The following is a 12,901-nucleotide window of genomic DNA, read 5'->3' as shown; positions in this document are numbered from 1 at the left end:
AAAAAAAAAAAAAGAAAGAAGGAAAAGTGCTCTGTTATGTGACTCGGAGATGCCAATTGCAGCCCAACCCTGGGGAGCAGAGGGCTTTGCGAAAAGTCAGCTTCACCTAGGGCAGGCTCCGGAAACCCGGGGGTGGGGGGCAGAAGCCTGCCATGACAGCACCAACCAGGAGAGCCCTGCAAGCCCTCATGCGCAAAACACTATCTTTGTCTACAAACATACAACCCTGAACGCGCCTGATCTCGTCTGATCTCGGAACTAAGCAGGGTCGGGCCTGGTTAGCACTTGGATGGGCGACAAAACGCTATCCTTTTCCCTCTTGTCTAGGGAAATCTCTCACACAAACAAGAGTAACACAAAATAACTTGCTTGTCCATTCAGATAACTTATTAAAAATGATGGTGACTAGTATAATTTCCGAATAAATGTGCATCTTAGAACCTTCTAGGGTCCGGCAGCATGGCCTAGTGGCTAAAGTCTTCCCCTTGAACACCCGGGATCCCATATGGGCACCAGTTCTAATCCCGGCAGCCATGCTTTCCATCCAGCTCCCTGCTGGTGGCCTGGGAAAGCAGTTGAGGATGGCCCAGGCCTTGGGACCCTGCACCCGCGTGGGAGACCTGGAAGAAATTCCTGGTTCCCGGCTTTGGATCGGCGCGCACCAGCCATTGCGGCTCACTTGGGGAGTGAATCATCGGACGGAAGATCTTCCCGTCTCTCCTCTCTGTATATCTGACTTTGTGATAAAAAATAAATAAATCTTTAAAAAAAGAAAAAAGAAAAAAAAAAAGAACCTTCTAGTGCTACAGTAGCGAAAGACTTCTGTCCTTCACTGCTCAGTGAGCCCAGACAGGTTCAGGCAGACTTCTGTCAGCAGCCTGGTCTCCTGGAATTCACTTTTACAAGTTGCTAAATTTGGCATTTCTGATTCCCATTCTCAAATCCTTTTCAAGCCTATTTCCTGCTTGTCCCTGCAGATTTTTACTGAGAAATCTAAAATCAATTCTAGCAAATTCATCTAAAATATAGTCAATGCAGATTAAAACTGAACCACAATGTAACTAAATGAACTTAAAAACTTTAAAAAAGACAAAGAAAGTAAAGAAATGGCTGCCAATAAGGAGGGAATGAACAGGAAACAGAAACACGTCTTACTGGGAATCTTGGCTTTGTTCCAGTGAATTTTTTCTTGTCATTAAAGAACTGTTTATTTTTATTGAAGATGCAGATTTACATAGAGAGGAGAGACAGATCTTCCCTTTACTAGTTTCTCCCCAAGTGGCCACAACCGTTGGAGCTGAGACAACCCAAAGCCAAGAGCTAGGAGCTTCTTCTCTCACGTGGGAGGCTTTGGGCCGTCCTCTACAGTTTCCCAGGACACAAGCAGGGAGTTGGATGGGAAGTGGAGCAGTGGAGACAGGAATCAGCACCCATACAGATCAGGGGATGTACAAGCTGAGGATTTAGCCACTGAGCCATCGCAACATATCTCCCACCCTGCCAGTTTATCTTTCAACAACTGTAGCTATTAATCAAACTGCTTGTGATTAACCATGTTCTTTCCTGGCTGTTACATGCTGGGTACAGCACTGGCCTCAGTTTTAAAACTTTATACTTCTAGGACATGCGCTGTGGAATATAAGGCTAAGCTTCCACCTGTGGCACCTGCATCTCATAAGGGTGCTGGTTTGAATTCAGGATGCTCCACTTCCAACCCAGTTCTCTATTAACAGTCTGGGAAAGTAGCAGGGAACGGTCTAAGCGCTTGGGCCCCTACACCCACATGAGACCCCAAAGAAGCTCCTGGCTCTGTACAGGCCCAAATCCAGCTGCCATGGCTTTAGGAAATGAACTAATCATTCTCTCCCTTCTCTGTTACTTTTTCAAATAAAAATAAAGCTTAAAACAAACAAGCAAAAAAAAAAAAAAAAAAAAGCCAAAAAACCCTTTACACTTTCAAGGACCCAGTCAGTGGGCAAGCTCTTCTAAGTGTCTATAGATAGTCATAGTCTATACCTGATCACAAAATCCAGCACCTTAACTAATATAAAAACAGGGGAGGCATTTGTATTAAATTCTAAATAGACAGTGATGCCACTTGCCTCAATTACTATTTAATGCAGTTACAAATATCACCTCTCTTCTCCTTCTGGCTTCCCTCCCACCACTTCCTCCCCCCTTCCCCTTGCCTTCTCACCAGCCCGTCCAGTTCCTGCCCCGCTATAATTTAAAAAAATATATATATATATTGGGCCCGGCGGCGTGGCCTAGCGGCTAAAGTCCTTGCCTTGAACGCCCCGGGATCCCATATGGACACTGTTTCTATTCCCGGCAGCTCCACTTCCCATCCAGCTCCCTGCTGGTGGCCTGGGAAAGCAGTCGAGGACAGCCCAAGGCTTTGGGACCCTGCACCCGCGTGGGAGACCCGGAAGAGGTTCCAGGTTCCCGGCTTCAGATCGGCACAGCACTGGTCCATTGCGGCTCACTTGGGGAGTGAATCATCGGACGGAAGATCTTCCTCTCTGTCTCTCCTCCTCTCTGTATATCTGACTTTGTAATAAAATAAATAAATCTTTAAAATATATATATATATATATATCACAGCAAGTAGGGAATTAAAATTAACATAGAAATCAGTAGGCTTTACATATTTACACCAAAAATGTTAAAAACATCTGGAAATAAACTCAGTATGAACTAATTAAAACAAGCTATGATATTTTAAATACTCCAGAAAACCTAAAAGGAAATTAAAATTTATAGAATACTTTTCACATATAGGGATAAGAATATTTAACATCATAAAGCTATTCCTTTTTCCCATTTTTTTTTTAAGTTTAATGCAAAAACACAATCTCCCCTTGGGGGCCAACATTGCAGAGAAGCACATGACACTGTCTTCTGCGACACTGGCACCCACATGGATGCAGAGTCCCAGCTGTGGGCCCAGCACGATGGCTAGCAGCTGAATCCTTGCCTTGCACCCACCGGAATGCCATATGGGCACTGGTTCATGTTCCAGCTGCTCCACTTCCCATCCAGCTCATTGCCTGTCGCCTGGGAGGCCAGTGGAGGAAGGTCCTGGGTCTTGAGATCCTGTACCTTCGTGGGAGACTCACGTGGAGACTCCTGGCTCCAGAGTTGCCGTGGCCACATGGAGAGTGAACCAGTGGACAGATTCTTCTCTATAACTACGACTTTCAAATACATTAACTTAAAAAAGTCCTTAGAGGAAAAGAAAACTTACATGAAAAGGATATAAACAGTTCTCAGTTGCCCCTAAAAGCATAAAAAGCCACTCAACAGACCCACGGCTAAAGTCCTTGCCTTGAATGCACCAGGATCCCATGTGGGCGCCAATTCCAATCCCAGCGGCCACACTTCCCATCCAGCAACCTGCTTGTGACCTGGGAAAGCAGTCAAGGATGGCCCAAAGCCTTGGGACCCTTCACCCACTTAGGACACCCAGAAGAGGATTCTGGGTCCTGCCTTTGGATTGACTCAGCTCCAGCCATTGCGGTCACTTGTGGAGTGAACCATCAGATGTAAGATCTTCCTCTCTGTCTCTCCTCCTCTCTATATATCTGCCTTTCCAATAAAAAGAAATAAATCTTAAAAAGATACTCAACACCTCAATCGTAGTAAAGTAATGTCAATTAAACCTACAATGAAACACCAATTTTCATTTATGCCGTGGGCACAACAAAACCAAGACAATCCAAACTGTTCTATCTATGCAAAAAGGTCTCTTTGCACACTGTTGTAGGAGTCTAAGTACCTACCCACTGGGCAATTTCACAAGGAGCAAATCTACTTGTAGAGACAATGCTAAGCACAAAATGACATGGGTAAATGATGCTTTACTTGCACTAATGGCAAAAGATCAGAACTAACCCAAACGTCCAAAAGATGATCATGGTACAACCACCCAATAGCATTTTATTTACACGTCATTTGAGAAAAACTTTTTTTAATTAAAAAAAAAAAGCGCGGGCTCGGCAGCGTGGCCTAGTGGCTAAGGTCCTCGCCTTGATCCCATATGGCTGCTGGTTCTAATCCCGGCAGCTCCACTTCCTCTCTATCTCTCCTCCTCTCAGTATATCTGACTTCGTAATAAAAATGAAATAAATCTTAAAAAAAAAAAAAAAGCGCATCCTTTTCACTAAGATCAAGTGTTAAACAAAAAAACAAAGAGGTGTTAATAAGCTGCCTTATACATAAGGAACAGAACTGAAGAATAAACACTTACTAGTGGCTAAACAAAAAGTCCACTTAAAAGATAAGTGGCAAATTAAAGACAGAGGACAGAACAAGTCAGTCAACTCCCTCAGCCATATGCTCGCAGTGATAAACTGGGCGAACGGAGACTCTAAGATGGACTATGTCAATCAGTGGATTCTTCAGCAACCTCATCGTGCTTGAAGTGGTGAGACTGGCAGCAATTCATAACTGTTGAACTATCAAAACCACTTGAGCAAGACCCTCGGAGCACATCCCACATCAGAGACCTGGGATGAGTGGGAGACTGGCTGGGGCTTCTCCCTTTATCTCCCCCTTAATCCCAGATACATGACAAAAACAATGTGGAAATAATAGTCTTACCCACTTTCCTGTAGCCCTTGAACCTTTTTGCCCTAATTACATATGTAAAGAATGTCAAAAATAAAGAAAAAAAAAGATAAGTGGTGAACTAGAGCTGGCTCTAGAGTATCCACAGGCTAAAACCATGCACAAGTACTCAAAACAAACAAACAAAAAGAAAAAACCTAGTGTGTTTAACACACAGCTTATCTATACAACTTTAAAAGCTAACTAAAACAAAAAACAAAACAAAACAAAAAACGGGCCCGGTGGCTTGGCCTAGTGGCTAAAGTCCTTGCCTTGAACGCCCCGGGATCCCATATGGGCGCCGGTTCTAATCCCGGCAGCTCCATTTCCCATCCAGCTCCCTGCTTGTGACCTGGGAAAGCAGTTGAGGACGGCCCAAGGCTTTGGGACCCTGCACCCGCGTGGGAGACCCGGAAGAGGTTCCTGGTTCCCAGCTTCGGATCAGCGCACATCGGCCCGTTGCGGCTCACTTGGGGAGTGAATCATCGGATGGAAGATCTTCCTCTCTATCTCTCCTCCTCTGTGTATATCTGGCTGTAATAAAAAAAATGAATAAATCTTAAAAAAAAACAACAGAGAAGATAAAACTGCTAATATTTGAATTATCAACTCAACGTGAAAGGGATGGAAACACTAGGACCGCTTCTTTCCAGACGGGCACCCATTAGGCGTTCAGGTGTTCAGTCTCCAATTCAGCTCCTTGTTAATGACCCGGGAAAAGCAGCAGAGGATGGGCAGGTGTTTGGGACCCTGCACCCACATGGGAGACTCAAAAACTTGGCCTTTTGGGGAGCCCACTAACTGTGTTGGAAATAAATTAATAAGTAATTTAATAGAGGCCAGTGTACTTGCACAGCACACCAACCCTCTGCCGGTGATGCCTTGACAACTCAAGTCCCAGCTGCTCTACTTCCAACCCAGCTCCCAGGTAATGCACTGGGCAAGCAGCTTAGATGGCCCAGGTGCCTGGACCCCTAAACCCACATGGCAGATCTGGACAAAGTTCCTGAATCATGGCTTTGGTCTGGCCCATGCAACCATGTAGGGAGTAAAGCACTGGATGGAAGGTTCTCAATCTCTCCTCATAATTCTTTCAAGTAAGTAAAAAATAAACCTCAAATAAATATGAGTCTCTCCCTCTGTGTGCCGCACACACACTATAAATCCTCATCTCACACATTTCCCTTCTTAGCAAACCTTCTGCCCTTGAGCACACAACCCAAGTTACATCTTTGAATTCTTTACCTGGTAAGCTTTAAAAAAAAATGGATATGAAAAAAATCTTAAAATAAACAAACCATTCATTAAAAAGCTGATGGGGGGTCCTGTGTGGTAGCCTAGTGGCTAAAGTCCTCACACTGGGATCCCACATGGGTGCCAGTTCTAATCCCGGCAGCTCCACTTCCCATCCAGCTCCCTGCTTGTGGCCTGGGAAAGCAGTGGAGGACGGCCCAAAGCCTTGGGACCCTGCACCCGCGTGGGAGACCCGGAAGAGGTTCCAGGCTTCAGAGGGGCTCAGCTCCCGCTCTTGCAGCCACTTGGGGAGTGAAATCAGCAGAGGGCAGACCTTCCTATCTTCTCCTCTGTGTGCATCTGCCTTTCCAATAAAAATAAAAAAAAAATCTTAACAACGGATGGGGAATGGAGGCAATCAGAACACAGTATTTTGCTCAGAAGGAAAAACACAGTAATGCTGACAGACCAGCCACATAGTATCTCTTCATGTGATACAAAGTACCGTGGTCTCCAGGTCCCCTCACATCTTCACGTCCCCCCTCGCCTGGTAGTTGCACCATTACAAAGCTTCAAAAGTTTTGCACACTTGTCTACCTGCAGCTTCCCAAACGAAAGGCTAGCAACAGATGTTCCCATGTTAATCTGCTACCTTGTCACTTTACTTAACTCCTTCTTTACTTCAAGCTCCCTGAGAGAAGACTGAAGTTTTCAGAAAAACCAGCTGAGGAATTGGACATAGTTTTCTCCATTACTTCAGAAAATTCATGCAAATTGAGAACACCTCCACTTACTAAGGCATTGCGTCACCCAGGATGTCGTCCAGACTCACGGTTGAATGTTCCAACAACAAATTTTCTCCAAAAATATGAGGGTAACTGCTAACGTGGAACCCTCGACTCTCCCCTCCTTAATCCTGGGCTTCCAGGGTTGTACAACGACGTTTTAAAATACACTGTAAAGAAACCTATTTGCAAAAAAAAAAAAAAAACAGACACTAATCTAGGCCTTGGCCTAGCAAACCTTACTAAAATAACTCAAAAACGGAGTAAGAAGCTAGGGACATTAAGCAAGGTCCCCCATAACAACAACAAAAAATTTTTCTAATGCTCTTCTTCAAAAGAATTAAAGAAATTACGGGCAACTTGCATTCCACTCAAACTAAAAATGCGTCTCTAGGTAAAAAAAAAAAAAAAAAAAAAAAAACTTTTAAAAAATGATTCTCTCCCAATTTTCAAGTCAAACACGGGCTGCGGGAAGATGGCACCGTTATAACTGTCGCCACCTCAGGAGAGGAAGACGCTGCGCATCAATGCTAGACCCACTCTCACACACACACACTCCAGCACCCTCCGTCTCACACGTTTCAACCATCCCGAACAGCAGGTCAAACTTTGCGGTCAAACACACTCGACCCCTCCTCAGAGGCCTCCACGTCTGCCCCACCAGCAGGCCCCGGGCGCTGAACCCCACTCCCCAACCTCGCGCCGCGCCCGCAGAGATGGAGAAGCCTCCCCTTCCACCGCCCCCGGCCCGACCGACCCCAGAGGCCCAGAGCCCACCTCCTACTTTGGCGCCACGTGGACCCCGGCGCCGTACTGACCCGCGGACAAAGACCAAAATGTCCACTCGGTGCGCTACGCCTGCGCACTCGGAGGGCGAGAAGGCCCTCCCAGAAGTCCCCGCGACGCGGCCCGACTCGGGGACGGGGCCCAGGCCGAGGCTAGGACGTAGTTACCGCTATTTCCATCTCGGACTACATTTACCGACAGGCTTTGCTGCCCGATTAGCTGTCCTAACCCCACCACCGCCCCGCACACTAGGCTGCCTCCTCGTATAATGACGGGATTCGTAAGAGTATGCGGCCCTTCGCTGGTCTCAGACGGGCTTAAGCCTACCGGGAGTTTAGGAAGGCGGATCGCCTCTTTAATGGCTCTGGGCCTAACCCAGCCTCAGTTGTTAAGAAAAAAAAAAAAAAAAACACGCCATCTTGGCCGCGGTCGGCTGGCATGTGGACTACGTGTCCCAGAGACCACCGCGGCCGGCGCTGCTTCTGCGTGGACGTCGTGGCGAGCTTGTCAGCGCTGAAGGACCCGGACGCACCAGGGGAGGCTGAAGGTGAGGGGTCTGGGAGTTCGGGGCGGAGACGGGGCGTGTCCGGAGGCGGCAGCTGAGGATGCGCGGTTCTGCACGCGGCTGTGAGCGTGCGCTCCTGCCTGTCTGCAGGGTTTATACACGTGGTTGTTTGTGGGAGAGTGTGTGTTGTGCTTTGTGTCGGGGTGTGGGGTTCCTTTGACGGGGGCGAGGGGTGATGTGGCGTGTTTGTTCGTGCGCGCGCGTTTCTACACCCTGCTTCCTGAGGAGTGCGAGCACAGTTGGGACTGACTGGAGCTGGCATCTGTGTGGTTATGATGGCGACGCTCCGACGTGGAGTCCTGTGGGGTCGGTGACTGGTGATGCTGCGTGGGTACCCCGGTGTGTAAATTTGTGAGTGTGTGCGTGGGAGAGAGATGGTGAGGGACAGTGTGTGGTGCTGTGTTTGGAGGTGCGCGAGCAGAGCTGAGAGGCACTGTGTGTCTTCCTTGGTTTTTCATTCTTTACTGGTGTGGAAGCAATACCAAATAGGTAGCTAACTTTAGGGTCGTGACTTGGAAGCCGCCTTCCCACACCCTAAATCCTTCTGTCTGCCCATCTGTCAGTCAGAGGACTCCTTCTCATACCTGGCTTTGTAATAAAAAACTGGTGCCCGTATGGGATCCTGGTGCATGAGAGGACTTTAGCCGCTAGGTTATCACGCCGGGCCCACATTTTTAAGGGGAAAAGATAGGGGTAGAGACAGCACATTCCTTTTCAAAATAAAATAGATATAGATGAAATTCCACTTTTTTTAAAGATTTATTCAGTTTATTACAAAGTCAGATATACAGAGAGGAGGAGAGACAGAGAGGAAGATCTTCCGTCCGATGATTCACTCCCCAAGTGGGCCAGTGCGCGCCGATCCAAAGCCGGGAACCTGGAACCTCTTCCGGGTCTCCCACGCGGGTGCAGTGTCCCAATGCATTGAGCCGTCCTCAATTGCTTTCCCAGGCCACAAGCAGGAAGCTGGATGGGAAGTGGAGCTGCTGGGATTAGAACCGGCGCCCATATGGGATCCCGGGGCGTTCAAGGCGAGGACTTTAGCCGCTAGGCCACGCCGCCGGGCCCGAAATTCCACATTCTTAGGTTAACCTGCCTTAAAACTCTGGCAAAAGAAAATTTCACAAATCATTCCAAAGAGTTTGCATGTCGATGTGGACACATTGTTTTATATTATATCTCTGTTAGATTCACAAACAACATTAGTGACACAACAGTGTGCTGTGCTACCACACCTAGAGATTCCTCAGGGATCTCAAATGTTATTTACAACTAAAACCAGACTTGTGAGTTCATTCCTCCCATCTCACACCTCCAAAATTCTCCTCTTTCCTTTTTGTGTTCTCAAGGTTTATTTATTTTTATTTGAAAGGCAACTTTTACAGAGAAAAGGAGAGATAGAGACAAAGTCTTCCACCTGCTCGTTTATTCCCTAAGTAGCCAGAGTAGCCGGAGCTGAGCCAATCCGAAGCCAGGAGCTTCTCCTGAGTCTCCCACGTGGGTGCAGGGTCCCAGGGCTTTGGGCCGTCCTGTACTTCTTTCCCAGGTTCGTTAGCTAGGAGCTGGATGGGAAGTGGAGCCACTGACTGATGCTCTTAACGTGCTGCACCACAAGCCTGGAAACTGAAGATCACTCAAAAGCCTGGTGGGGGTCTTCAGAATGCCACCACACCATATCCACGAGCGATGAACCTGCGTTCATGAACTCCTGGCCATGACCCAAGCTGCCACAGGCACAGATTCTGATGCCTCAGGGAGGGCATAGAGTCACCTGCAGCTCACACGAATGCTTCACCAACCACTCCCCCAGGAATTTCAGAGGGCCTCTTCTGAAGAGGAAAGAAGTTGTTTTGCCTTGTGCTGGCCTAAAGTGCATGTTTTAGAGCTCTCCAAATGTCAGCGGGAGAAGAGAAAAAAAAATTGTGCATATTTTGGATCACTTGACAAGGATGGTTTTCCCCAACAGCAAACAGAAAGAAAGAGAGAAGAGCTCTGTAAAATTTAAAAGTTCTGGTTGGTGTGTTGCTAGCAACCTTTACTTAATGAGCTATAAAGATGAGGTAGGTCATCAATCAAAAACCTACAGAGACAGAGGCCAGAAAAGCAGCAGAAACAAATGAGCTAAGCACATGAATGAACCATGCCAGGGGGTGGGGTCTACCCGGAAGAATATGTCCCACCCACAAGGACACACTCAGCTCCAGCTCATGGTTGCCATACAGGGACAAACACCAGAAGTTATAACCCGTGATCCTGAGATCAGGGAGCCTGTTGGCGTAAGGGGCCCCTCCTGACCAGGTCGCCCTATCTGGTCTGCTCCACAGCAGGAGCTTCAGCCTGGTCCCAACAGCTAACTGCCCTATCATGTATCTGGTGGCACGGGGAGCAGGGTAAAAAGGGAGTGGAGCGGGATTTGACATAGATGAGAGCTGTCCTCAGGAGCCCCTTACGAGGTCAGCTCCCAGTCCAGCTACTGTGAGCCCAGTCCACCCCAGCCCAGGTTCTAAAGCGTATCAGTAGGTACAGTGGCTCAGTGGGGGTGACCCCTTGAACCTCTAGTAGGTTGCTCCGCAGACCCAACTCTCCTGGGCACCAGCAGGTGCAACAGTTCAACCTGGTCCTCCCGGAGATCCAACTCCTGGCCCTCATCGAGGCACCCCAGGAGTCCTACCAGGCCAGCCCCCAGACACGGCAGTGGTCTGTACCTCTTTATCTCTTTCTCTCTTTCTTTCTCCCTCCCTCCCTTCCTTCCTTCCTTCCTTCCTTCCTTCCTTCCTTCTTTCCTTTCTTTCAGTTCAAAATTATTTCCAAGTTATCATTACATGGCTTAGCATTAAATAAAGGAGAATGGGGTGCCTCCACTTTTTAAAAATATATATATATATTTATTTTTATTACAAAGTCAGATATACAGAGAGGAGGAGAGACAGAAAGGAAGATCTTCCATCCGATGATTCACTCCTCAAATGACCACAATGGCTGGTGCTGCGCCGATCCGAAGCCAGGAGCCAGGAACTTCCTCCAGGTCTCCCATACAGGTGCAGGGTCCCAAGGCTTTGGGCCATCCTCAACTGCTTTCCCAGGCCACCAGCAGGGAGCTGGATGGGAAGTGGAGCTGCCAGGATTAGAACTGGCGCCCATATGGGATCGTGGCGTGTTCAAGGCAAGGACTTTAGCCACTAGGCCACGGAGCCAGGCTCAGTGCTTTCACTTTCTTTCTTTTTTTTTTTTTTTAAGATTTATTTTTATTACAAAGTCAGATATACTGAGAGGAGGAGACAGAGAGGAAGTGGAGCTGACAGGATTAGAACCAGCGGCCACATGGGATCAAGGCGAGGACCTTAGCCACTAGGCCACGCCGCCAAGCCCAGTGCTTTCACTTTCAATCCAGTTTTTTGCTGATGTACACCTTGGAAGATAGTATGTGTTAGCTCATGTGTTTGGGTCCCTGAATCCCACATGGGAGACCCTGGTGGAGTTCTGGATTCCTGCCTTTGACCTGTCCCAGCAAGCATCTAGGGAGTGAACCAACAGATGAGCCCTCTCCTTTGCCATCCCCCTCCCCCTCCTCCTCCCCCTCTTCTCCTGGCTGGCTCTCTATTGTTCTTCCAAAGAATTAACAAATTCAGGTTGGAGGGGAAGCGGGTTTTTTTTTTTTTTTTCTGTTTTTGGGACGTGGTTTCGTATCTGCCACAAGGTGGCAGTAGGGTGACACCAAAGTCAGGTTCTGGCAGGAACAAAGCTTTCAGAAGTCAGTCCCATATGCCTCCACCACCATCACCAGGCCAGTTCCTGCTGGTCCTGGCCCAGTTCTATCCTGAGTCATACGACAGTGACAACACTAAACCATCCCTAGATACACATCTACAAAAAGTGTGAGGTATTTATTTTTTTTTAAGATTTATTTATTTTTATTGCAAAATCAGATATACAGAGAGGAGGAGACGGAGAAGATCTTCCATCCGATGATTCACTCCACAAGTGGCTGCAACATCTAGAGCTGAGCCAATCCGAAGCCAGGAACCAGGAGCCTCTTCTGGGTCTTCCAGGAGGGTGCAGGGTCCCAAGGCTTTGGGCCGTCCTTGACTGCTTTCCCAGGCCACAAGCAGGGAATTGGATGGAAAGCAGGGCTGCCAGAATTAGAACCGGTACCCAAATGGGATCATGGTGCACTCAAGGTGAGGGCTTTAGCCAGTAGGCTACTGTGCTGGACCAAAAGATTTATTTATTTTTATTGGAAAGGCAGATCAGATTCACAGAGCGAAAGATCTTCCATCCATTGACTCATTTCCCAGGTGGCCACAACGGCTAGAGCTGAGCCAATCCAAAGCCAGGAGTCATGAGTCTCTTCCAGGTCTTCCACATGGGTGCAGGGTCCCAAGGCTTTGGGCCATCCTCTGTTGCTTTCCCAGGCCACAAGCAGGGAGCTAGGTGGAAAATGAAGCAGCTGGGACATGAACTGGCACCCATATGGGATTCTGGCACCTTCAAGGTAAGGACTTTAGTCACTACTGCACCAGGTCCATTTAAATTTTTTTGTGAAGGATTTATTGATTTTTATTGGAAAGTCAGATTTACAGAGACAAGGAGACACAGAGAGAAGTATCTTCCATCTGCTGGTTCATCCCCTTGTGGCTGCAATGGCCAGAGCTGATACCCATATGGGGTCCCGGCACTTGCAAGGTGAGGATCTTGCCAACGGAGCATCATGCCAGGCCCATGGGTGCTGGTTTGAAGTCCTAGCTGCTCTACTTATGATCTAGCTCTCCTGGCCCATCTATCGGGAAAAGCACTGGAAGACGGTTCAGGAACTGAGGCCCCTGCCACACACCTGGGAAGCTTGGATGAAATTGCAGGCTCCTGGGTTCAGCCCCTGGCTTAACCTTAACCATTGCAGCCATTTGGGGGAGTGAAGCCACCAGCC

The 12,901-nt window shown here is 47.9% G+C and overlaps 1 protein-coding gene across 3 annotated transcripts in view; it reads right to left on the bottom strand.

Moving 5' to 3' along the window:
- LOC101527925 (zinc finger protein OZF) overlaps positions 1–7,894 on the bottom strand; it is a 65,888-nt gene extending 57,994 nt beyond the window's left edge. Inside the window, exon 1 of one of the 3 annotated variants that reach the window (XM_058674413.1) lies at positions 7,740–7,894. The gene's annotated coding sequence lies outside the window, so the exon portion shown is untranslated. Of the gene's footprint in view, positions 1–7,410; positions 7,485–7,739 lie in introns of those variants that run through there. The other 2 variants (XM_058674411.1, XM_058674412.1) reach the window with 2 other exon arrangements.
- Between the last annotated feature and the right edge of the window lie 5,007 nt (positions 7,895–12,901).

The sequence above is a fragment of the Ochotona princeps genome, chromosome 16 (assembly GCF_030435755.1).
Source record: "Ochotona princeps isolate mOchPri1 chromosome 16, mOchPri1.hap1, whole genome shotgun sequence".
NCBI lineage: Eukaryota > Metazoa > Chordata > Mammalia > Lagomorpha > Ochotonidae > Ochotona > Ochotona princeps.
This window is presented reverse-complemented; position numbering and strand designations above follow the sequence as displayed.